Source organism: Micromys minutus (genome assembly GCF_963924665.1).
Source record: "Micromys minutus genome assembly, chromosome: 6".
NCBI classification, from domain to species: Eukaryota; Metazoa; Chordata; class Mammalia; order Rodentia; family Muridae; genus Micromys; species Micromys minutus.
The window spans coordinates 63,536,950-63,560,784 of NC_137975.1; positions in this window are offsets into that span (position 1 = coordinate 63,536,950).

Sequence of the window (23,835 nt, forward strand, 5' to 3'; positions counted from 1 at the left end):
AAGTTGATGACTACAAATTCAATAAACCTACGAAAAGAAAATAATCATCAGATCCTTGAGAAGTCCTTCCATTTCTTTATTACTAATATTTTGAAGGGATAGGATGACAAATTTTTCCTCATCCTACACTTCCGGGAAGTCCTGGCATTGAGCTGTAGCAATTGTGTCTTTCATAGGAACCTAATTCACTGGGCAACTGACTCCCACTCAGCTGAGCCATTTATACCTGTTTCCCTCAATCTCGAAAAGAGTGAAGAGACTTTGAGAGCTTGGCAATTGAAACCACAGGAGAATTTTTTTTTACCATGATCATTGGCAAATGCTGTAAGTCAGGACTTGTTTTCCTAAGAATATCAGTGGCAAATTCTTTCTAGCAGACAAGTTCTTTCAAACCACCTGTTCACATTCTCAAAATTAGTAGTAATGGGTTAACTATCCCTCAAATTGTGTGTGTGTGTGTGTGTGTGTGAGCACACATGTGGGCACGTACATGCCCATGTTGGAGCTGCTAATAAACAGTACAAAAAAAAAAAAAAAAAACACTCTGCTATTGACAGCTCCACTGCAATGTATTCAATAGCCCATTTGGTCAATGAACTTGTTGGTGTGAAGAGAAGACGAGTGTTAAGTGTGAAGGATGGAATAACACTTATATACTTCATGCAATTAAGACTATGTAATTACCCTGTAAATTTTTATTGCACTCTATAGCAATTCACACTAATCACATTGTCTTGTGGAACCATTCCTAAGAGGCAAGCAAAATAAAGAAAAATTATAAACAACAATGAAACATTATCTGAATGGCAATGATGACTGTGTCTTGGGAGTGTTTGGTATGTGTCAAGCTACTTGCAGTTAAATGTGTGATTATTTAGGAAAACAGCAAAGACAGGTATAATCATTTCCCTTCTCACTCCACCAGTAATGAAAGGAATCTATGAAGAAAATGAACAATGTCAGAGGGGTCTACAGGGAAGAAAGTCCAAGACTAGCTGTGTGGCAGGATAGAGAGCAGCCAGCTCTGGTAGGAACAGGAGGATGGATACATCCTGCACGAAGGGAAGGGGGAGGATTAGAGAAAGAAGAAGGAGAGAAATGGAACAGACAGGGGGACAGGTGAGAGTCACCTCAAAAGGCAATGTTAAAAGATTGATCACCCCAAAAGACAATATCAAAAGGCTGAGCACCCCAAAAGTCAATATGAAAAGAATCATGCTAAATGAGGAGGCTTATTAATGTCACGAAGCCATGCTAATATGATACTGGGTACACATCACGTTAATAGAATCATCATAATAAAAAATTTACCCAAGTTTTAAGTCTGATTTTCTTCAGCTATAAGGGAGGACATTTTTAACTGGGCTAGTGTTCTATAGTAGAAAATAGATTCTAGAACCCAAAAGGCTGTCTTTTGACAGCTGTCTCAGCCTGCTATTTAGAACCCTGGAGGTAAATAGCAACAAGCCTACAGCCTGAAGCACTGACAAGTGATGCCCCTTTGGATGCAGGTCTGGGACCATAAAGGGCAGGGTGTGTAGGGCAGCTGTTATGTTATCACCATCCTTGGAAGTCTGGTGGTGCTCGAGAGTGTGTCCTACCCTCACTAGTCTTTTATAAAAATAAGATTATATATGAAGAGATACATAAGTAATCAGTTAATGGGACAAACACTAGGAATTATTTAGAAAAGCAAGTCACCAAGAAGCTTGTCCTGTGCATAAGGGAGCCAATATATTTTGTTTCTTTCTTGTTCCAAACCTGATGATGAGCCAAAACTTATTTATTAAACACTTAAAAATTCATTGGCAAGCTTGGGGGATAGCTCAGTCAGTAAAGTGCTTGGCATGGGAGCATTTAAGACCTGAGAGTGATATCCAGCAGCATTGTAAACATGATGGTATGGTAGCAGGCAGTTTTATACTCATCAATGGGGAAGCAGAAACAGAAGGATTCCTAAGGCTCATTACCTGAATCAGCGTGACAAATTTTCTGTCAATGAGAGGTCTTTCCTCAAAAAACAAGTTGCACAGTGTCTTAAACATGATAATGACAGTTTTCCATGGGCCTTCAAATATGTATGCACATATATGATAATGCTCTTGCATGCACTTTCATACTGATGCTCTTGAATACACACAAACACACACACACACACACACATGCACATACAGAGACACACTTGTCTCTCTCTCCCTCTCTCCCCCTTTCTCCCCCTCCCCCCCCTCTCTCAATCTCTCTCCCATGAAACAAGAACAGAGCAATGGAAAACACATTTGAAAAACACAGTGGATATATTTGGGGAATATTTTATAAGGATTTTACAGGCAAATTTCCCAGTTGGAACAAAGTAAATTTAAGGACAACCACTGCTCTGAGACTAAGAAACGTGGTAAGAAGCCAGAAAACAAATGAAATTGTCCTCAATTCTCTTATTTTGCCTCTAGAGAAATGCAGTGTGAGATTTTCTGCTGCTCAGAACCAAGTGCAATGCAGTGGACTAAAACCCTTCTTTGGTAATGACAGGTACATCTACTCAGGGGCCAGGTCCAGAAAGATCAGAAGTCCTGAGAAGAGACAAGCAGGTTGCAGAACAGGGCGCAGAATCACCATCATGTGCTGTTAGAAGGTCATAGAATGTGTCCTGGGGCTGGGGCTGTCCAGCACTGAAGCGCTGTCCCCTGCAAGGGTTGTGGGTGCATTGTGGGAGAACCGCTGTCTCCTTGACGTCAGAAGATGCTGGACCCAGGAAATGTCTTCAGCCCCAATGAATGATTGATGTACATCACTCCCAGGAGTATACGTGGGGCATTAGTGAACAAAGGGTATCTTGAGCACTGGCTTCAGACACACACATTAACTTTTGATGGGGTAGGGGTGGTTAGGAAGCTAAAATCAATAGGAATAAAAGCGACACAAATCCAGCTGAGGTGTACAGGATTTCGGGGAACTGTAAGGGGAAAATTACAGCTGGAGAACTGAGGAGTGTGAACTGATAAAATTGAGAAGATTTCACATTCAAAGAGCACAGAACATATTGTCATTGAAAATCAATTTTAAAATTAATACAAGGCATCTCATAATTCTACATCAAACTGTTCTCTGAGATGATAAAAAAGAACACTGAATAATCTACATTAAATTGTTTCTGTGTCTAGAACACATTTTTTTTTCAATAGAAAAAGCATTGTTTCTTCTTGTATTCCTTAATATCAACCTCCAGGCACCACAGATCTTTAGAAGAACTGTAAAATCATGGTAATTCTAAACATTATTTGGCCTTGAAATTCCACTTTTTCCACATAAAATATCTTTCGTCTTCTTAAACACCTTCTTTGAATCCACAATCATTTGAAAATGGTCTCTGGTTTGACTGGGAGTCCAGACAAAAGCTTCTCCATAGACCTGTGAGATGGAACTAGCTCCTCCTTGGGACAGACTTCAGTGCGCTTGGTATTGGCATTCCCCGAGTTCTACAGAAACAGCAGCTCCTAGACTGTCTTCCACCCAGTCAACTTCATAGCGAAACTGATCTGTTCCTGATTTTACCAGATCCACATCCTTCTAGCCAGGTTTGTTGGCGCCTATTCTTCAAAGTTATTCCTTGTCAGCAAGGAAGTCGCAGCTACTCAACAAATATTTGACAAGCACAAAAATGAATTATTTTTAGCATGCCTAGAAATACCTCAAGATACAAGAGTTTAATGTGAAAAATGTATTCAATTTCATAGCTAATGCTTAGTTAAATTAATGTCCCTCAGAATAACTTAAACACTAGACAATCCATTAGCCAGGTTTCTAAACATCCAAGGTTCTCCAGAGAGACGGACCTGAAATCTTACAATGCAATTATCAAATGAGGGCATGCTTGATTGGCCTACAGGACCAACCAAGGTGTTTCTTGGGTTGTTCAGGCATGGAAAGCAGAAACCATTTGGTCCATAAAGTTGGAACCCTTGGAGCAAAATGGCCCAGTGTCTCAACTCCAGCTGCCGAGGGCCTGGATGCTCACAGCAGAATTTCTGGTGCTAGCACAGGTTCAAAGTTGGAGGAACAGAGATTGCTATCCACAGAAATGGCCACAGCAACAACCACACTTTATCAGCCTGCACACCAGAAAGAACAAAAGGAAGATTTTGAGTTTCAGACAGTCCTGAATGAAGTAAAGAGACTGTGTTGAAAGGAAGGAGAAGAGGGAAGAAGGGAGACAGAGAAAGGGTAAGGAGTGCAAAGCAAAAGAAAAAAACAACCCATGGTACCTCCTGCTCACCGTCAGATGAGCATATATGAACACACATGCCTGCTTCCTTCTGCTGATATTGGCCACGTTACAGTAGCTATTCAGCTGTTGATGTCTTAAAGCCATAACTTCAGAACCATCTCAGTTCATTCTTTCCTTCTCCTTTATGTCCTACAAATTCTCTTAATTTTCTTACATCCCACGTAGTTTCTTATTACCCATGTATTCCTAATTGTGACACAAACCTGCAGAGACTTTTCTCTTATAAGGCAGTTGTTCGCTGAATCGTTGGTCTGCCCTGGATCTCCATCTACTTAAACCTTTCTGGGACTTCAAAATATCTTTCTAGTGAAATATCTTAAAGGAGTACATTCCGGTTATCCTTCCAAAAAGATTTGGCTTCTTATCCCCTTGAATCCAAAGCATAACTTGGCTCAGAAAACTCTGTTTTACAAGTGAACATATTTGTAGATTATAAACACACAACTATGGTCAAGGTTTTGTCATACATTGTTTTAGCCCCTGCTGAACCCTATGGCCATTTTATACAAGCTACTCAGGAAGCCAAACAGCAGCACCTGTAAATTGGGAAGCAATTCTGAGAAATTTTATGTCAGGAAAATATTTTGTTAGAACTTAATTTGAGCTGGACTTAGGATATACACATTATAGCATCTTCACTGTTCCAAAGTATTAGAGAGGTTGTTGTTTCTTGGTTTAAATGAATATTGGGGCCAGGGGAGTGTGATGATTTATATATGCTTGGACCAGGGAGTGGCACCATTTGGAGGTGTGGCCTTGTTGGAGTAGATGTGTCACTGTGGGCATGGGCTGTAAGACCTCATCCTAGCTTCCTGGAAGTCAGTATTCTTTTAGCAGCCTTCAGATGAAGATGTAGAACTCTCAGTTCCTCCTGCACCATGCCTACCTGGATGCTGCCATGTTTTCCCCTTGATGATAATGAACTGAACCTCTGAACCTGCATGCCAGCCCCGATTAAATATTGTCTATGTAAGAGTTGCCTTGGTCATGGTGTCTGTCACAGTAGTAAAACCCTAAGACAGGGAGTGTTCTTTATTATTCTGATTTGGGGTCAGTTATCTACTCTGTCATTGAACCAAGATGGCTTCATACATATGCTTTGTCTAGGAGAGTATCATGTTCACAGTTTTCCTTGGATTCTTGTAGCTAGTTGGAGATTACAAAGACTTCTGGCATCAGGCTTACAGCATCTAGTTTCAAATTTCTCCTGTCACAGGAGAATAATACGGTTGTTTCACGGGTCTGAAAATATAGCCCACTCCCTAAAACAACAATTTAAGAAGCCAATTGTACCACAAAAGTGAAAGAACACTCATAGGTACTAACTTGAGAAATCCAAGTAACATTTAATGGAGCATCTTAATAGCTTCTTCTCCATGGACAAAGGAAGTCCCCAAATTGCAAATCCAATCATGCAAGGTGTAAGAGCTGCCTCATTTAACACATGGAACTCATAGAAGGTGATACACAGTAGCAAGTCAAACCTGTCACTCCTGTGGAACTCCGGCTTCATCCTACCAAGTGGCTGGCTCCTTTTGAACCTTTCAAAGCAACCCTTTGGTTGGCCACCTATATGCTGATGTCTGCCATCTAGTGGCAGATACAGGTATGGCTTGTTTAACTTTTCTAAAAACCGGTCAATATGTATTTTCAGAAAATTTTAACCTAAGTCCATACTTAAGAGGTATGTGAAAAAGCATAAAGGATAGGAACAGTAACCCACCCAAGTGGCCACACTGTCTTAATGCATTCACGTCTCCTCTGCTTTTGACTCGAATGACAATATACAACTTGATGTTGAATTTGTTGAAAATCAGTTAGCTTGTGTGATTATTAAGATTTGCTCATTTAAGGACAATGATGTATTATAAAATGTCCTGTAACTTATTTTAAAAACATACCATGTCCATGTTTCAGTTTCAGAGCCTTTATGTCAACCCAACTTCTGTATCTAAGGCAATAAATCTCTTACCATTGATTTTTTTAAAAACCTCACTGTTCAGAAAGTTATTTTATATGTCCTTTCTTTGTCCCTTCTCAGAAACACAATCCTCAAATTTAGTACCATATGCCAACAAGAATATGCTCTGTTGGGCTGAGGACCTAGCTCACGGTTAGAGTACTTAGCTAGCATGTGTGAAGCCCTAGGTTCAGTACCTAGCAGCACACACACACACACACACACACACACACACACACACACACACACACACACTGTTTATATCCGCTGCATGACATAACAAAAGCAGGTAATAAAAATGTCAAGACAAGAATTGCCTGCTTTTGAGGCACTGTTTCTGTTTTATGATCCTATGAAAATGGCTAACCATATTTCTCAAAAAACAAAAAAAAATACATCTTCAGCTACTTCAGGGTGCATCTGATGGAGAAAGATTCCTCTTACTTCTACATCTACGATCCGTTGTTTTCACTTGCTGTGCTTACATTCTGCTGTGAGCTAGCTCTCTCTTTCTCACAGGCCGGAGACACATTCTAAACTGAATGACTCATTTTACCAAGGGGAAGAGCTAAGCTAATGTTCCCTTTGCCAATCCGGTTTCTAACCTACTCATGAAAGAATCTAAAATGTTTCCCTCTCGTCAACCTGTAAGTCTTAAATTTTATCCAAGTAAGTATAATGCATTGTCCACGATGCAGAGGCTCAGACCTGGTCTCTGCTGTGACTGTTTGGAATTCCTTGTCAGTCCCCAAGTCTCAGCCACCAGGTATGGAACCTTCCACAACTTGGGGTCCAGTTTCAGAACCATCACCCCTGGGATGGTTCGTATTGATTGACTAAATTTAGAATTACCTAGGAGACAAACCTGTGTCAGTGACAGAATTTCTAGACTGGGTTTACTGAAATGGAAAGACTTGCCCAAAAATGGGGCGGCACCAGGCAATGGGCTGAAGCCCTAGGCAAAGTAAAACCAAAAAGAATGAAACTGAATGTTGACATTTACCTCTTTGTTTCCTGACCAGCTGCCTCACACACCTGCCAGTATGTCCCCACTGTGATGGACTATGTCCCCAATCTGAGAGCCAAAACACAATTCCCCCTTTCTTAAGTTGACTTTGCCTGGCATTTCATCACAGCAAAGAGGATAAAAACTAATCCAATCCCAACTCTCTGACATGGAGACTTTTTTTTTTTTTTTTTTTTTTTTTTTTTTTTTTTTTTTTTACTGGAAACCTTCAGCCCAGCAGACTATTTTTGACAGCTGACAATCAATTAAGAACTGACTATGTGAAAGATGCTACCCATTAGAATCTGTTGGCAAGAGGAGCCATCTGAGGAATGATGTCAGAAAAAACCATTTCCTGAACATGTGAGCAAGCCACCAATGAAACGTATTAGAGGTCAATACACAGACTAAGCACCAGACAAGCAAAGCTTCAAATCTCAGCTAAAAAATTCTGGGGTGTTCTGTATGCCAGACACTGGGTCTGGGGGGGGATGTTTTTTATTTACTAAGAAATAAGCTATTTTACTAATACCAGGGTGCCAGAAAAACTGCCACACCTCAAATTTCATTTTTCTTCCCCAAAGGAACAATAACACACTCACTCTGTTTGCAGTGGGAGTTTATAATACTTCATTAGGGTTCAGCCTTTGGGCTTTTACTCATGAATAAAACACAAGTCTATGATTTCCAAGCATCATTCAATTTAATGGGATTTAACAAGATTATGATCTTGTATACAGGAAAACACCGTGTGATTGACCTCTAATACTAAAACACACACACACACACACACACACACACACACACACACAGAGAGAGAGAGAGAGAGAGAGAGAGAGAGAGAGAGAGAGAGAGAGAGGGAGAGAGGGAGAGAGAGAGAGAGACAGATGGACGGACAGACAGACAGACAGACAGACAGACAGAGACAGAGACAAACCGAGAAAGAAATACTATATAACAATCTCTATTAAAGGCTACATGCTACAACCATAAAACAAAAATACTATTTGGGGCAGAATAGGGAGCTCAAAACTAAGCCCATACATTTATATCCAACTGATTGTTGATAAAGATCATACAGTAGAGAGAAGGCACCATTCTATTCAGCAAAACTGAATATCCATATACAAATACATGCAACTAGACTCTTGTACCAATGCCAAACTCAACTCCAAATACATTAACAGCTTACACATGAGACCTATAGCACACTACTCAAAGACACATAAAGGGAAGGGTCCATGACACTAATCTTGACCCTGATAGTTGGGCTATGACCCCAAAGCATAGGTGATAAATGTGGGATTACGTCAAACAAACAAACAAACAAAAAACTACTTCTTCACAGAAAAGAAAACATCAACAGAGTGTGGAGAAGGCCTACAAATGAATAAATAATAGTTTTAAACCATGCATCTCTTCATATCTAAAATAGATGAGAAACTCAAAAAACTCAATAGTAAGGCTGCAATACAAAATAAAAACATCCCAAACACCTAAGCATTCATTAAGAAAAGACAAATGGCCAAAGATGACTAATGAACAAATTGTTGTATGTGATGCACTACAAGGGAGAACAGAATAAAACATAGTGAGATCTCACCATATACCTCTTAAAATACAGTTACCAAACAGACAAAGGAAAAATGATGGTGAGAAAAGAGAGAACAGTGAATCCTCACGAACTGGATGGGAGTATAAATTAAGACAGTTATTATGGGAAGGCGGGTTCCTAAAGAATTAAATAGACCCAGGTATTATCCAAAGGTCTAGCTATTGGTTCTATATTCAAAGAAAAAATGAAATCAGTGTGTTAAAGAGAATAATGTATTCCCATGTTCACCGCAGCATGATCTGAAATAGACGGGATAGCAACAACTTAATTTTCTGTAGTCAAATGAATGGCATGGTGTGCATGCACACATTTGTACACACATGCACACACACACACACACTCATAGAGAGAGAGAGAGAGAGAGAGAGAGAGAGAGAGAGAGAGAGAGAGAGAGAGAGAGAGAGAGAGAGGGAGGATATCATTCACCCATAAAAGGAGAAATTCCTTCAGTGGAAGCTACATGACTGAGCTGTGGAATCTAAGAAAGTTAAAATCATGGTGTAGAACAGTGGTTTCTCACGGTGAGAGGACTGTGTATGGAAATCTTGGAGGAAGGATATGAGATTCCCAGTGGTCAGAATGTATGTTATCCAGAGATCTACCCAACAGTACAATGAGTATGGTTAAAGGTCACACACACTGCCTTATATGTTTGAAATTTTCTAGGAAGGGTAGCTTGTGAATGTTCTTACATGAACATTAAATAATCAGGTGGCTCATATGATAAATAGCTTGATCTGGTTTTGCTTATATCAAATCATCATGAAACATGGATTTTAATTGTTAACTTTACACTTGAAGAAGAGTGCTGTTGATTACTTGAAGAGATTCTACTCCCCCAAAATGAGTTTTATGGTGTCATCATCATCACTAGGAACATCATTACCTGTTCCTTCTGCATTGATCTAGGCATTTGTTTCTTTGTCCATGATGGTTTTAAGGAGATCTTTTAACTAATGTTTTCTTTCATTAAAAAGGCCTTTACTTATTCTATAATTTTTCTATCTTTAGTACCTGGGTATATCCTCATAGATATTATTTCCCACTGTATGTTCATAAACTCTACCACCCTCACTTACCCATAAACTTTAGAATAATATTAAAAAGGAAAACTGAAAAAATACTTAAAAGAAAGCAACCCACTGAAAAATAGACAAAATTGGCCACTATGATTGTGTGCTATTTTTAGGTCTGAATACCCCAACATCCGATGCAAAGCAAAAACAAAGATGTCTTAATTCATTTTCAGAAAATAGCTTTCATTATCCCCAAAGAGGTTAAATTTTTCCCCATACTCAGTTCTATAAGGAATATGTGCTATCTTAGGGAAGTGCTATCAACTAAACCAAAGAACCGAGTATTTTAGTGTTTGAAAGATGTAAAAATAGTCTTTATTTGATTGAAACAATGCAGACTGCAGCAACACCATATTGTTTCAAAACTGCAACACTTCACACTCTTATTGCACATTCTACATGTCAAGATCCTGTGAAGATCTTGAGGACTAACCAATCTTGATGAAGCCTTTAGGTCCTTCAAGCATGTCTGCCTCCTTCTACCCAAGGACACGGTCTTCCATCGCTCCAACACAAAACAGAGTTGTTATGTTTAAAACCATGAGTCTCGATCATGTTGCCCAGGCTGGTCTGGGACTGTTCAAGTGTTCCTTCTGCTTCAGCTACCTGAGCAGCTGAGACTGTAGACTTAGGTTTGACTTCAGTTCCCAGCACTCGCAACTGTCTTTAAGTCTAGTTCCTGGGATTCAGACGCCCTCTTCTGGCCTCTGCAGGAGCTGCATGGATATGAATATGCAGGAACACTCACGTATACTAAAACATAAAAATTAATCTTTAAAACATGATAATTATGTATACATTTATAATTTAGAATGAGCCATGGTATTCATAGATCTGAAGAAGAAGACCTTTACTTTACAACATAAAGTTAGCAGTATGTGTGTCTATCAGGAAAAAGCATGATTTTAGTGTCTTATTAAACCAAATAATCTCTCTCTCTCTCCTCTCTCTCTCTCTCTCTCTCTCTCTCTCTCTCTCTCTCTCTCTCTCTCTCTCTCTCTCTCTCTCTCTCTCCATAAATGCATCATTCAGCTCTGCTAAGGGCATAAGACTACCTTGGTAATTCTCAGGCAGTATTTGTGCCTTAGTTTTTCAAACTCAAACTGCCTTATGTAATTCTGGGAGCAGAGAAACAATGCAGGGGGAAGAAAAAAAAAAAAGACATGCTTAACAGATAAGAAATTCAGAGAAAACACATTTCTATACTTTGAGGCCATTTTAAGCAGATATATTTTTCATGCAGTTAAATCAGTCAATGTTTTGTAATGAACTGCAGATTTTAAAAATAGGGAGGAAGATTTACATTTCAAATCAAGTTGCAAACGCTCTGTTATTATCCCAGGTTTGTAGGGAGTAAACGTTACAACATGTATATGTTAGTCCACTTACCATTACTCTGAAAATACCTGTAATAGATCAAACTATGAACAGACTAGGATTATTTTTTTTCTTATAGTTCCTATCCATGGCTTATTTGCCTGATTGCCCAAGCCTGTATGGTAGAAATTATTCACCTTATGGACAAAGAATGAAAATCGACAGAGAAAATGAGTCTGTGTGTGAACATATAATCACTCGGCTAAAAAATAAATCCTCTCATTGGAATCTATAGGTCAAGAAATTCCAGCACTTCTCAGTAACATGATGCCGGCGACTAAGCCTTTAATACACAGGCCATGGGGTCAAAACAATTCAGAAAAATATTGTAAGATTGTGCATCAGACATAGAACTTTGGTTACCTCTAAGAATATAGAGTCATGATTAGTTTCAAAACCACACACTTATGGCATCTTCAATTTTTATGTGTTTATATCATTTATATAACAAGACATCATCAAAAGCACTGAAGCTACATATTTTATGTGCAGATGTGCACATCAATCATCTAAAAGGAAGACTATACTTGGGTATGGTAAAAGTAACTCAGAAATACCTAAAACTTTTATGACCTGACATCTGAAATGATTTCTAACATACATAAGCAAAACAAGAGTGTGTTGGGTCAGGAATAAAACTGAGATTCTAACAAATTATCAGAAAGAAGATTTGCTGAAAGCATTATTTAAATAATCTTTGATAAAGTTTATGACAAAGTTTAGATCCCTCAAGATTGATGAGAGGGTATCTTTCTCATCACAAGAAAGAACACAAAGTAAGTAGCTATTGAGGGGTAAGAAAAAAGAAAAGAAACCTTGAGGCTGAACCTAAAATGTAATCATGCCAGGCACCAAGATGGCTGATGCAGGACTTTTAGTGATTATGCCATTGGTCATTGGCAAAGATGCTAAAGATAATGTTGGAGTCAGGACAAAAAAAAAGATAAAAATTAAACTTCAATAAGAAATCTATACAAATGGATTAGAAAGAGAGACTGTAATCAAATAGATGATCCACAGATCTCAGACATTAAGAGGTAAGGTTCAAAGGGCTTAAACACTGTTTTTGTTTTTGTTTTTTTTTCCTTAATGTGGTATGAGCTCAGATGATTTTCTCCCATGAAAGTCTATTGAAAATGCAAGTTCTTAGCCTCTGCCAGACTTCATGCATCAAGGTCTGCATTTTACTAAGTTTCCTAGGTGGCTGAATGCACATTAAAGAATTGACTAATTGAGATGCCGATTAGTAGGAAAGGAGAGTAGCCAAGAAGTATGAGCTGTGACCTGGTTGAGTATTACGATCCGGTATCTGGCACAATGTGGGAGTGAATAAGGGGGGGGGTCATAAATCAAGATTATGTGGAAATGTAAGATAATCACCCTGTTCATAGAAATGGGAAACCCCAGGAGAGAAGCAGGAGGAAGATGAAACAGAGGTTCTTGACGAGTAGGCCATGATAATCCTCCCTTCTGAGTCTAAATCGATTTGGGGAGAAAGAGAGTGATTCATGCTGGATGGGTTTTGGAAACAAAGAATATGGATTACATTGAAAAAGCAGCTAATGGAAACTGAGGAGTAAGTGTTGGAGAACCAGGGTGGAAGAAATCAGGAGATGGAATCTACTGAAAAATGAAAGGAGTTTCAAGATGTTGCTATGAGGCCAGAGAAACAGACTCAGAGCACAGGTGACTTCTGGAAAAGTACTCTCTCCGATTATTATGAAGATGGAAGGCAGAAGTCAGGGATTTTGTGCCAAGAGATGGTAAAATGTAGGGAGGCGTGAATGCTGTCTGATTCTGCCACTCCTTGCTCTCTGTCTGGAGTAAGCCAGGATTATAGCCTTCATTTCTCAAGGCACAGGCTGCTCTGCGAGATGACTGCCTATAGAATCATGAAGAAGGTACTTGTAGTGGTTAATCTGACTATCAATATGATGGTATCTAGAATCCTCAATGAGGGACCACTCTGGGTGTGCTCATAAGGGATTATGTAAACTAGGTTAGCCTTCAAACAACCTGTAAAGGATTATCTAGATTAGATTAATTGAGATGGAAAGACCCACCCATTGCTGATGGCACCATTCCATGGGCTAAGGTCCAAGACTGCATAAAAGGGAGAAAGAAAATAGTATAAATATTCATTGTTCTCTGCTTTCTGACTGTAGGTGCAATGTGTCAGTTCCTGCATGCTCCTGCATCCTGGACTTCCCTGCCATGAGACAATAAGCCAGATATGCCCCTTTAACCTGGGACTGCTTTTATCTGGTTATTTTATTGCAGTGAAAAAGAGAAGCAACCAAGACAGTGCTCATTGGTCATATCATGTTCTGTATGGTGGCCCTCCAAAAATATGTTCATTTTGTAATGTCCAGAAGCTGTGAGTCACTGATATGGCAGATGACTTGCTTAAGGCAAACATCTTTGAAGAAAATGCTTTTCCTTGGTCAACTGTGGATGCAACCACATATATAAGAAAGGCATAGAGTAGGACACACACACATACACACACACACACACACACACACACACACACACACACACACACACAAGAAAGTACTGAAACCATTTCAGAGAGAGCCGGGGGCTCAAAAGTTAGATTCAGGTGATGTCCGCTTTCTAGAATTTTAAGTGGAATTATATCCCCTCCAAAAATATCTTGATTTCAGACAACTGCCTCCAGAAGGTAAGAGAATAGACTCTTGTTCTGAGCTTGAAGTACAATATTTAATATCATCCTCCATCTCTGGGAAGGATGACAAGCTCTCACTTCATTTTGATCATATGATCTCAGAGTTACCCTAATTGTGTTTTTAAAATAGGGTAACTAGGTCGCCTGCTACAATGGAAAGAATGTCATGAGACTTCCCATAGAGGTGGCATTTTATGTGCATAAGTGATAAGCATGGAGACAGAAGCCACTTGCAGGTATCAATGTCTGATAGAGGGAAGGCAAATCCAGATGATAAGTAGATGAAAGATAAATGGTAGATTATATATACACACAGAGATTAGACTGGTGATAAGACATTGATGAGAATAGTGATAGATATAAAACATTATATAGAGAAATAATATGTGTATATAAATCTATATCAATGACACATAATAGACTAATGATAGATACTAATTGTAGGAGGCAGAAGAAGTCTTGAGTGAGCCAAGAACTAAGAGACTGTGTACTGTTAACTTGGGGACAGTGTCAAGGACTCCACAGCCTCAGACCCATGGGAAAAAGGCAAAGACTTACCTTACTAGTCTGAGTATGAATGTTGACATATTGTGCAGAAAATGTCCATGATTGTTGTCTCCCACAGATACATAATGGCCTGAATATTTTTCCCCTACAGATTCTGATTCTGCTGAGATAAACTAAACATGTCGCCTTGATCTGGGTGTCAACCACAAACCCTGCCTCCTTGTTCATTGGTATGTAATAACTCTGTATCCCTCTTGAGCTGTAAGCAATAACCTTGCCTCCTTGCTTGATTCTAGAGAGTAAACACATTAAACATTTGAGGTGCTGAGTTTACCCATCAGAGAACCAGACCACCTGATCCTGGTTTTCCTGTCTGAGTGTCAGCTCTGTGTTTCTGTATTTCTTTGTCAAGTCCTTTCCTGGAGTCATGCTAGACGTGCCAATCAATAAGAAGCAATGATAAGCAGATGCTAAACATTAATGGCAGACAATAAACAGATATCACTTTAAGTGCACATCAGTCAAATAACAGATGATGACAATGGGTAGGTAGGTAGATTAGTTCATTTTACTCAAAGAAATATTTATTAAAATTTATTTATATACTTTTCATACAGTCAACTCTGAAGGAAATCAGCATACATTTTCCTGAGTTGTCCTTGAATGTCAAATGTAACACCCAAGACAGGAAGTTCCAAAAGAATTCAGAGGAGAGAGAAATGACTTGCAGTTACTTAGACAGAGGTTTTTCAGCTTCCTATAATTCAATAAATTAAGTGATCAATAATAATTTATAACAAGGGAAGTGGAGGAACAGGGAAACCTACAGAGTCTTGGTTGTCTTGTGTGATGGAAAGGGCATATGGCCAGGGAGATATAAAAGGGGAATTCCAGATAAAGAGATTGCACAGCATCAGTTTGTCCCCATCACAGACTGTACACACGATAATGCTGTCACTCACATAAAACAGAGAGGGTAGGGCATCATCAATGAAAGCACTTTTTCTCCCTAATGCCACTGTTTGAGGGATGGTCATATACTACAAGTACTGTTTTCTGTTACTCTCTCTACTAAGCACATGGAAAGAGCATTCAACACTTTTTTAATGAACAGGCACACATGCATGGTAGTATGCACTGAGTTAACATTTGTCACTGATTTAAACCAGGGAACCTAAGCCGTACATGGAATGACAAGTAACCACCCAGAGAGGCATCACTCCATGACCTCTTTGGAGGTCAGCCCTGGCTTGGTGGGGACTTCATACTGATGTCGTTGAATGCATCCAGGAGCAGTGGTAACCAGGTTTCTGCCATCTGAGCACATGGGAGGGAATATATATCATTGTGACAGTCCCTCCAAGCCCACAACCATATCTGGTGGTGATAAAAAACAATATTCAGTAGAAGTTTACCAGAATATTTCATGCTTGTAAGTAGAGTGTGTCCAAATGCTGATGTGTGTGGTCAGTCTCTGTGAAACTCGCTGACCAACATCTGATGCTAGTTTGACTCATCAGAACTGTATCTATAGCACCATGGCTGAAGGATATCTGGCCTGAACCAGGCACCCTGTGCTTGTGTCATTTCCTGTGTCAGAGGTGACCAAAGGTACAGTCTGCCATGGCTCAGCTGGTTTGCCAGATTTCAAGGGAACAGTGGGGGCAGGAAACAGGTTAAGCCTGGTCTAGAACAAATGACCTGGCAGAGGGGTTAATTCCGGAATGGATAGTCAGCAACTCAAATTACAGTGGCCAGGAGGGGTGTGGAGGGTTGAGATTTGATCCTGCCAACAATGACAGACAAGGAGATTTTATTTGTTAGGTGAACTTGGCAACACAAGTCTCTAGGCAAAAGTGACTGATACACTGTCAGGACGGTGACTGTGCCTTAAGTCCAGGGCCTTGTCCACCCTGGAGCTGAATCAGAGACAGAAAATAATGGAATGGAGTCTTGCTCCTGGAGAGAAGCCTTGGCAAGAGCAAGGCTGACTGTCAAGGTCATTACTAAAAGTTATTCCAGGCAAAACATTAAGCCTTGTGCTGAAAAGGTAAACTGAAAACACAAGAGTCCTGTGAGACAATAGGAAACCAAGCGCTCAGGGCTAGAGACCCCAAGGAACTGCTTGCTGAAGCCCACAAGGATCAGGGCAAGCTAATGGAACTCAGTCTGATCCTTCTATAGTGTGGCTGGGTAAGAATAAGTGTAGTTGGCTAGGTCCTAGAGTCACTTTCAGAGCACAAGGAAACAGCAGTGATTCAGATCCTCCATGTATCTGTTGGCTTCTTCCTGTCTAACTATGTGGTGGGCTTACTTCAAGTTTTCACAGTTTGTGAGGCTTCAGGGTGAGCTGGTCCATTTGCAGAGAAGATGACAGTTCAGCATTTACGGTAAGGTTGTCATCTTGGACAGTGGATGCCGGGGTCCATGACAACATGGTGGACTGAAGCTGAAGTCTCCACAGAGAGGGCCTAAGAAGATGCCTGCCTGCCAGACTCCTGTGGCCTTAGGAGAGTAGGGACAGGAAGCTCTAACAGGTGGTGGACAAATTTAAATTGCCTAACTTCAGGGACGAGCCTGCCAGGAGCTGAAGAGTTGTGCGCCCTGCCAGAACTCCTGGATGACAGGCACGCAGTGGCCGAAGGCTGAGCTAGAAGTCACCCCACAGTGTAGCTTTATAGTCTCTCTCTCTGTCTCTCTCTCTCTCTCTGTCTCTCTCTCTCTCTCTCTCTCTCTCTCTCTCTGTGTGTGTGTGTGTGTGTGTGTGTCTGTCTGTCTGTCTCTCTCCCTCTCCCTCTCCCTCTCCCTCTCTCTCTCTCTCTCTCTCTCTCTCTCTCTCTCTCTCTCTCTCTGTCTCTCTCTCTCTCTGTGTGTGTGTGTGTGTGTGTGTGTCTGTCTGTCTGTCTGTCTGTCTGTCTGTCTGTCTCTCAGCACTGAAGGGGCATGGGTTTTGACTGTATGCTACTGAATAGTGCCTCTGAGTTTGGTCAAAAGATACTTCTGGGGCTAGGGAAATAGTTGTTGTTAAAGTTCTTGTCTTTCAAGCAAGAGGGTTTGGAGTCCATTCTCCCGACCCCCCTCTCCCTTTTTTTAAAGCCAGGCATGGTAACATACTCTGTGAGCCCAGTCGGTGCTGGGGAGATAAATGGATTTCTGGGGCTTGCTACGCATTCAGTATAACCTACTTGGTAACCTAGTGAGTCCCAGAACAATGAGAGATCCAGAGTCAACAAGACAAAACCTAACAAACAAACCAAAAAACTAGGTAAAGGGAACCAGAGGAAAGAGGCCGATTTCGGGCTGTTGCAAACCTGTGCAAATGATTTACTGATACTAAAACACACAAGCACATACATGAACATGTATGAACAAAACAAAAATTCTTTTTTATGGGTTCTATCCTTGTGCCCATCTTGAGTTATAGATGGGCACACAGGACCATTGGGCACAGATAAAAGTTGGGGAGGGCTTGCTGTCTTCATGCAGAATTTATGTGGCTCCTTACTTTCAACAGCCTTCAATGCCAATTCCAGTGAAGCTCTCCGTGAATCAGGAATGCTGCAGTGTAAGGCACTCTGAAAGCGGGAAAGCTAAGTTCCTAAACGGAACTGTCTGTAAGGAGTACACAGAGGGAGTCACACTGGACACTGAATGATCTGAGATCAGGAGTCAGCTTTGTACTTGATCCAAGGCCCAGGAGGCTTCTTTAACATAGAGCAGAGTCTGTCAGACACTTGAATCTAACTTTCACCTTGACTGGCTTTGCCTCTTGTTAAATTCATTAGATGGTCTTGTCATGAAGCCAAGACTTTCATTTGAGTTTGAAAGTCCAACCCAAGGGGTAAGAACCAGAACAGAATTTTCACTAGACTCATAGAACCTTCTACACACACACACACACACACACACACACACACACACGTCTGGTGTTGCATTTCATAAATGCCACATTTTGGGAAACTGTGTATATATACACATTGATCTTAACAACTAAGCAACAGTCATATTTGTATGTGCTGATTCATTTAAAATATAAAAATAGTAAAGGGGTTTGATTAATTCTTTCGCTGGAAGCATATATGCCTTTTAAAATACTTCTCTGTAAGGAAGATATATTTTCAGTTCACAAGCATACTGTGTGAAAGAAAATATTTCCAATTAGTCATTCTTCAAAACCATGCGGAGAATGTAATGGTATTCATCATAACATACCATGATATAAAATTAGGTTTCATACATAAAGGGGAGTGGGGTCCCCATCTCTGTAGAACTCTTTTTTTCAAACCTGGTGTAAAGGGCCACCGCAGCTGCTCTGCATGGAACTGCCACACACTGCAAATCAGATCTAGTTCCTTCAGTTACAGTGATGTTGTCCAGGCCACTTAGGTGTAAGCAACTGAATCTGCCAAGGCTAACACCATTATCAGGCAAGAACACTTTGTTGGCTCTAGAAACGTGATATTTTAGGTTTAAAACAAAAAGAGGGGGGAAAAAAACTAAAAATGAAAAAAAAAGGTTAGCGCTTCAGAAAGCTTAGAAACATAACCTTTATGTTTGTATTCAGTTTATTAACATGGATCCAAGAAATCTTAGCTAGGAACTTTACCCCTCCACACAACTCAAATTCAACAGGTTGCCTGCTATTAAAAATTAGAGTATGGTTAAAATGGCTTGTATGCTCATATATTCTGGTTTAAAAATATTTTCTTCTTTTCTGTAAAAGTTAAGCTGTTTATTTGTGTAAGGAAATGTGAAAAGACACACTTTAAAGGGCATATCTCTCCTAGCTTCAGCAATCTTTCGAAACAAATACTTTGGGAACAAGATTTGTCTAGCCCTCTGTCAGGAAATAAAAAAAGCAGTGAACCCTTCCAGATCTCCCTAGAGCTTCTTACGTAAGTTTTAGAGTAGGTTTAAGGCAAAACTACTTTTATCTTAACATCTAGTCTTTATCTGTATCCCACCCAGTTCCACACAATCTATTTCTCCAAATTACACCCTTGCCTAACAGTTATTTTCTATGACCAAAGATTTATGCTGAAAGGTTTTGCAAAAGGTCTTGCCTTTTATCTCATTTTGTTATTAAACTATGGAATCCATTTAAATCACTACTATTGTGGGTTTTTTTTTTTAAGTCTTACCTCACTCTTATTTTCATGTTTAATTCAACCTCATATCATCCCCTCCCAGCCTAGGGTACAGTTCCTATCAGATCTGTAGCCATTATTTTTCACTGAGTAATAATGCATGTTAAAGTTATGTTGTCTTATGGAACTTCACAAATGACCTAACTTCTAGCATAAACGTAGGTAACTGCACGTTGAGCTAATTGAGACAAACCACACACACACACACACACACACATGATCTAAAGACAGGGTTGTCTAGTGGTAGGTGTGGGGTTCACACTCCGCTGCTGTGGGCTATGAGATCGCGCAAAGAAGAGGTAAGTATGATACTTGAAGATGTATACAGCCAGGAGCCGCCGGCCGCACAGCAATGGAAACAGAAAAACCTCAGTCCCTTTTAACATTCATCCACTGTAACCCTACATTCATGTGTGCGTCCCCCCCCCCCCCAGTCTCCCCTTTCTCCTTTTTGAACCGTGTATCTTCCTATAAGAATTCTCCAGCAAATCCACTAGCATTGCTTTAAACACTGGAAACCACGTTGAACCGTTCCTGAAGACTGAATGCTTTCCCAATATGAAACCCTCTGGACTCCATAATTATTAAGCAGGCTTTAAAGAAAACGTTCCGTTTTCAAATGTTAATCCGAAAGGGGGTGGGGGACAAAGTGCTCTGTGTGCCGGTGTGTGTGTGTGTGTGTGTGTGTGTGTGTGTGTGTGTGTGTGTGTGTGTGTGTGTGTGTTGGGGAATGGTACATTTTCTATCTTGTTGAATCTCAGAGGCCAGGAGAGAAAGGAAAGATCTGTTGAAAGCTCACAGTAAAGTGGTCAGTCTCCCTAACAGCATAGTCTGCCACCCTTTCAAAACCCTGCCAAGAATTGTCCGTGGAGCCAGGTTGGGTGGGGGAGGGGGAGATGGCGGCATATAGGCTTCCAGACTTCGGGCAGGTTCAAAACACTTATTCACTAATCAAGGTCTGTGTTTTTGAAATATGTCCATATGGATGCGATTCCCCAAAGCGCCTTTCCTTCCTTCAACCCTGCTTGCAAGGAGAGTCTCACACACGCACCAGCAGGCAGGGCAGAGTCACAATCCCAATATTCAAAACCTGGAGTTGACAAGTGAATTCTACCCCCTTGGGCCAACCATCCCCCTGACCCAGCGGTTTAAAAAGCACCACGTAGAAAGGAACATGCCGCCGAGGTTGTGCCAGAGCGGACAGAAGAGATCCAGCGTAGTTTAACAGCCACTGCTGAGCCGGAGTAGACTCACGCCCTGGCTCAGTACCCTCTCCCAGGTCACCATGAATGGAATAAAAATCACCTTTTCGCTCCAGAAGAGAGACCCCAACAGTCGCCCCTCGCTGCAGGGTTGGTAGGGATCTGACTTAGCTTTCCTAAACACAGTATTAAAAGGCACACAGAGGACTTAGCACACCCCGGCACAGACACACAGCTCTGAAGCTCCCTTCTTCGCTTTTGGATCCCGCCTATGAGAGAGGAAAAGTCTAAGGGAGCTGGGTGAGCCGACCTGGGTGCTTTCTTGACCACCGACTGCCTGTCCCTGTCCTTTCCCAGGAGCTCCGGTGCCAGCTCCGCATTCTCCACCCTTGGTCCCTGCGCTCCAACTCCTCACCAGATCGATCTCGAGTTCCCTTTCCCCGAGATTGACAAAACCACCTCTCTTCGTCTCTCCTCAGTCCTCCCTTTAAACTCCACCAGCAAACACATTTCCCAAGGAGGCGGAAAACTTTTCCCCTTATTTCACCACCAGATAAGACAAGAAACCGGGTCAGGGTCGCCGCCAGCCGCTCTGCCCTGCGCGGTGGCAAACAGCGCCAGGTCCTTACCTGGCAGCCGTGCTCCAGGTGGCAGTTCCACTCGAGTCCTCCGCGCCTCCCCGAATCTCCCGGACCGTCCGGTCCGTTCGACCGAACCTCGGTCTCTCGAAGCGGGGAGTTCCGAGAGACAGCGACTGTCCTCAGGTTCGCTCCTGCCCCAGAGCCGCCCTTGTCTTCATCGCCCGGCTTCTGGGTGCAAGCGCAGCTGCGGGCTCCTCCCGGCGGGTCGCGAGCGCGGGGCTCCCGGCTGCAGCCGACTTGGCCCGCGGTTGCGCTCCGGGGTCCGAGCGCGCTCCGCCCGCGGGCAGCTGCGGCCGCGCGTCACATGCCGCCTCCGGGCAGCGGCCGTGGCACCTGCCCGGGCGACCGCACTGGGGCTCGGCTGGTCCGCCCCCGCGTCCTGCGCGCCCCTGCCCACCCCAGCCTCTGATCTTGCCTTAATTTATTTTTTTTTTACCCTTCTGCTTTCTCACTTCTCATTCCTTTTCTCTCTCTCTCCTTTCTATATCTTTAATTCTTTTCTCCAAAAGGAGGCAGAAGGCGCTCCAAGTGGGAGGAGATCTGTCCCTCCCCACGAACTCTTCCTCTGCCTGGTGGTGGCGATCGTGGCTACTGCTGCCCCTGTCCTCCTCCCCTTCCTCCTCCTCCTATTCCTTCTGCTTCTTTCAGTGTAACGCACTAGCTGCCTGCTGGAGCCCTAAACCTGCTCCGCTTCTGAGCATGCCCAGTGGCCCCGAGGGCTCCTTGCCGCTCTCCGCGTGCGGGCTTGGCTGCGTTCTCCGCCTGGCAGGGGCAAGAGGGAAAGCAGCCCAGGGAGATCCCGGGTACTTTTCGGATGGGATCACTAGAGACCGGGCACAGAACCTGGGCGAGGAGTGTCCACCCACCCAGCGTGGCCTCACGTGCTCCCTGTTTGCGCGCTGGTGCTTCAGGGGTTGATGTTGCTCAGTTTCCTGTTCCATTTGAAGTCTGAAATGGGTTTCCTTCAATTGCTTAGCAGGGTATGAAGAATGCGATTTCTTGGGCTCAACTTATGGACGAGTGAACCTCAGCTCCAGAGAATAAATGACTCAACTGACAACCTTTCTGGAGGGAACAGTATGGTGCGTTTACGATTTGAGATTTCCAGAGCATTTGTTTATGCAAAGTGAAGTTGCAGAGGACACCACAGCTTTTGCTCCCCAGAAGTTTACACTTTAGGAGAAATTGTGAGGCGTCTGCGTGTATATGTACAAGTGCGCACACCTTTTTTTAACCTCCGGGAAATTAATTCCTAGTCCTCTAGATAGGTTCTCTCTCCCCCTCCCCTCTTCTCTCCCTTTCTCTCTATCCCTGACCCTTTCAATCTTCCTCCTTCCTCCCCCTCTTTCCTTCTTTGCTTCTCTAGCTCTTCCCTTGAACTTCCATCTTAATCTTTCTCCTCCCCCTTCCCATGTGGGGGGATTTCTGGCAAGCCACCTAGTCAGCCTAGCCAGGCTTTTAAATTCATATACAACTCCAGAGGAATGTGAAGCTGGGAGGACAGGAGATTGCTTACTATAGACTAATGTCACCTAACTAAATAAGGACAAAGTGGAGAGCTATAACAAAGTACTAGATACTAAGGAGCCTGCCCCCACATTGTCATGTGGCTTTTCCTGAACACAGATAAAGATGATGATATAGCATTCTTATAAAGGCACATGCCTGTAATCCTAGGATTTGGCAGTCTGTGACCAGCTGGACCACGAGTTAAAGTCTAGCTTGGGCTACACAAAGACCAGCCTGTTTCAAAAAAACAAAACAAAAACACCACCACCACCACCACCAACAACAACAACAACAACAACAACAAAAAATAATCCTTAAGAACAGATCAATGCAACCGCGTTTTCCGGGGAGGAGGAGACAAAGGGAAATGGAAAGAAGGAAAGAAGAAGGGGAAGGGGAAGTGAGGCTGAAGCAGGAGGTCAGAGGAATTGGATAAGAGGCAGAGGGCAGGTGTGCACAACAGGAATCAACACTTGACAGCATTAAAAGAAGCAGCATTATTTTGGGTTCTATTTAGAGCAAGAAGGAAAATAGAAATGATAGAAATTTGGTATGGAAAATTTGCCAAGAAATAGAGGGTAGTTAGCACAACACTTCCTTTTGCACCTTTTTTTTCTGGGGACATTAGTTCTTAGGGGAGACACAACTCAACATTGCTCTTCAAGGAAATTCAAGTCAAAAGGAAAATTCTAAGGAGAAGGGATGTGGCTGCCTGCCCTCAGGTGAGTTGCATGCTGGGTACTGAGGTGAGACGCAGCAATCCTATATCAGAATATTGCTTCCATACATTTCAGATGGTAAGATGATGATTGTCTTCACCATGT